Source organism: Anarrhichthys ocellatus, unplaced genomic scaffold, assembly GCF_004355925.1.
Source record: "Anarrhichthys ocellatus isolate YVR2014 unplaced genomic scaffold, GSC_Weel_1.0 scaffold122, whole genome shotgun sequence".
NCBI classification, from domain to species: Eukaryota; Metazoa; Chordata; class Actinopteri; order Perciformes; family Anarhichadidae; genus Anarrhichthys; species Anarrhichthys ocellatus.
This window is the reverse complement of record NW_022280152.1, coordinates 566,153-568,837: the sequence shown is the minus strand read 5'-3', so window position 1 is coordinate 568,837 and position 2,685 is coordinate 566,153.

Below are 2,685 nucleotides of genomic sequence, written 5' to 3'. Positions count from 1 at the left end.
CCCCCCCCCCCCCCCCCCCCCTTTAGATGCCAACACAAAGCATCCTCTTGGGACCAGATCTCCTCTGTGTTGTGATGTTAACATCTGTGAGAACGTGTCTTTATCTGCAGCACTATACTCTACCCTCTACTTCAGCTCGTCTCCCACGTGACACGCCTCTCTTCAACGCACAGAGCTGTGTTTTCAGAAAGGAATTGTTAGTGTTTTTATGTTTTGTTAGTTGTGTTTATTATTATTATATTAGCTGGATAGCAGACGGGGAACTCCAGCTGTGTAGAATACAAACATCAGGACGTACAACTGTCTCCTGTTTGTGTAAAAGCTGCAAAACGATCGCTAGCAAACGTCCTGAGACACAATTACAGTTTACATTCAGAGGTTTGTAAAACATTCTGCAAACTATTGTCTGCGTCTGCCTGCAGCTCGGCCTCTCGTGTCACTGGTTTACAGTGATGAGAGACGTCTGTAGATGTGCACCAAGGAGAGGACTCCTCCTGCTGGACTTAAAACTGCTTCCTGTTCGCTGCATCACACTAATCTGTTCAAACCACAGGTCATATAAATCATGCTGATTGATTACTAACTCATCTGTGTTTTTCTATGAACGTGAAGCCCTTGTGCTTATTAACTCTTTTCTGTTACTCTGTGAAGAAGATCCTCCCTACACTGGGCTTTACTGTCTTCATGTTGTGTTCATGGGAAATAAAATCACTTCTGCCTCTCTGCGTCTACTGTTTGATTCCCTATTCTATAGCTTTACTAGTCGTACATATTTTAATGTAGCATTTATTATGGCTAAAAAAAGAGCAAATTCCTGTTGAACTGAGTTAAGTTGGTGTTTGTCTGTGTGCATGTTTATCTGAATACCAAATGAGAGACTGAGCAGCTTTATGTTTCATCAGTAGACATGAATAAACGTCACAGGCAGCTCGGTATGCAAACATGTAATGTGTTGCATCAGATATGCACGTTTGCATATTCAAGTCATCTCTCTCTCTCTCTCTCTCTCGTCCCGACTGAAAGTGTATGAAAGCTGAATGCATGTTCTCTCTGCTCGCTCACTCTCACCTGCAGGAGTGAAGATGTTCAGGTTGCACAAAAACTTGATGGTTTGACCACCAGGAGGCGCTGTGAGATCAGCATGTGCTCACTTTGATGAGAGCTTTTTATTGTTTTGTTTCATGCAGCCTCTTTCAGCTTCCCTGAAGAGCTCAATGACTTGTTTACTTTCTCATACAGTTGGTAAGAATAATATATTTAGTGGAGCAGTTCATCATGCTGGTGATCCTCACAAGTCAAAAAAACATGGCTGCCTCTGCAGGATGGAGCGGGGGGAATCACTCCTGGAAGAGTTTAATGTTTTAAATCTTCTTGTCAGACACGTCATCGGCTGCCAGGATTCACTAATGAAATGCTAATAACTCAAGTTTCACAGAGGCTGGTGATGTGACCCATGTGACCTGGATTCCTCCTAAAATGAGTGTTTTCATATCTGTTGAAGTCACAAACTGTTATGAGGTCACAAACTTTAATTGGGGGGGAAGATTCTAGTAGCACAGGAAACAGAAAACATACATTACAAAGCACCCTGATATAAGGAAATATACATGAAATATATGTGAAGGTATTCATGTGACAACATCCAATGTTTGGTGATGTATTTCCAATCTCAAAGAAGGTTTGAATTGAGGTTTATGTTATATATAGAGAATGAGCTAAAATGTGCAAAACCACCTTTAATATTGAGTGGAACCATAAATAACCCAAACAGTTTGCAGATTAAAGCTGTATTTACCTTAATCTTTAGTCTCAATGATTTAATAAATGTATGTGATTTCCACTGCTTGCACCATTCAGTACAATAACTCAGAGAGCCAATGCAACACTGAACATTTGTATTTAAACTGCCTGTGATGTACTTTTATGTTTGAATCTGCTGTTTGTGCAGAAGCTTGTGAAAGTTTGAGGTTGATTTCAGGAGCTCTCTTGGTGCATGGCGGTGTTCGGACGTGAGTAATTGGCTTTTTTTTTATTGGAGCGAACCAGTGCTATGCTAACTCTCTGTTGCACTACTAACACACTTAATCCCTGCAACACTTTAAGCGCCCTGAACGCCTCAAGTTGAAGTAAATGGAGTTCAGTGCGGAAAAGCTCCAAAAGTCATCAGCGTTATTTATTTCATTGTGGTGACTGTCGCTGTGTTTCCTTTTCTATGTGTTATGTTATTGAGAAAACAGCCGGAGGGAGTTCAGTCCGGTCTTTGGGATTCCGGGTAAATTGTTTTCATTAATTCAAACATAGACTAATGAACTATTAGGTGGCGTACAGTTCTTGGTTTGTGTTAAGCTAACGTTAGCGCTCGTTCGGTGGTTGCTTTGTAATTATTTTACAGCTGGAGAAGCCTTCGTAGGCGCTGCAGAGGGCAAAGAGTCCCTCGCTGGCCCCCTCAGTCTGAACCAGCCACTGAGGGGAACAGAGGCTCATTGTGTACAACACAAACTCCACAGATAACAGGGTTGTCAGTACAGTCACTGGATTCCTCATATTACCCTCCCACACACACATAAACACTGTCTCTTCACATAATCCACAGAAAGCTGCTGCGACTGAGTCACTCACCATGTAACTGGGATATATATATATATATATATATATATATATATATATATATATATATATATATAT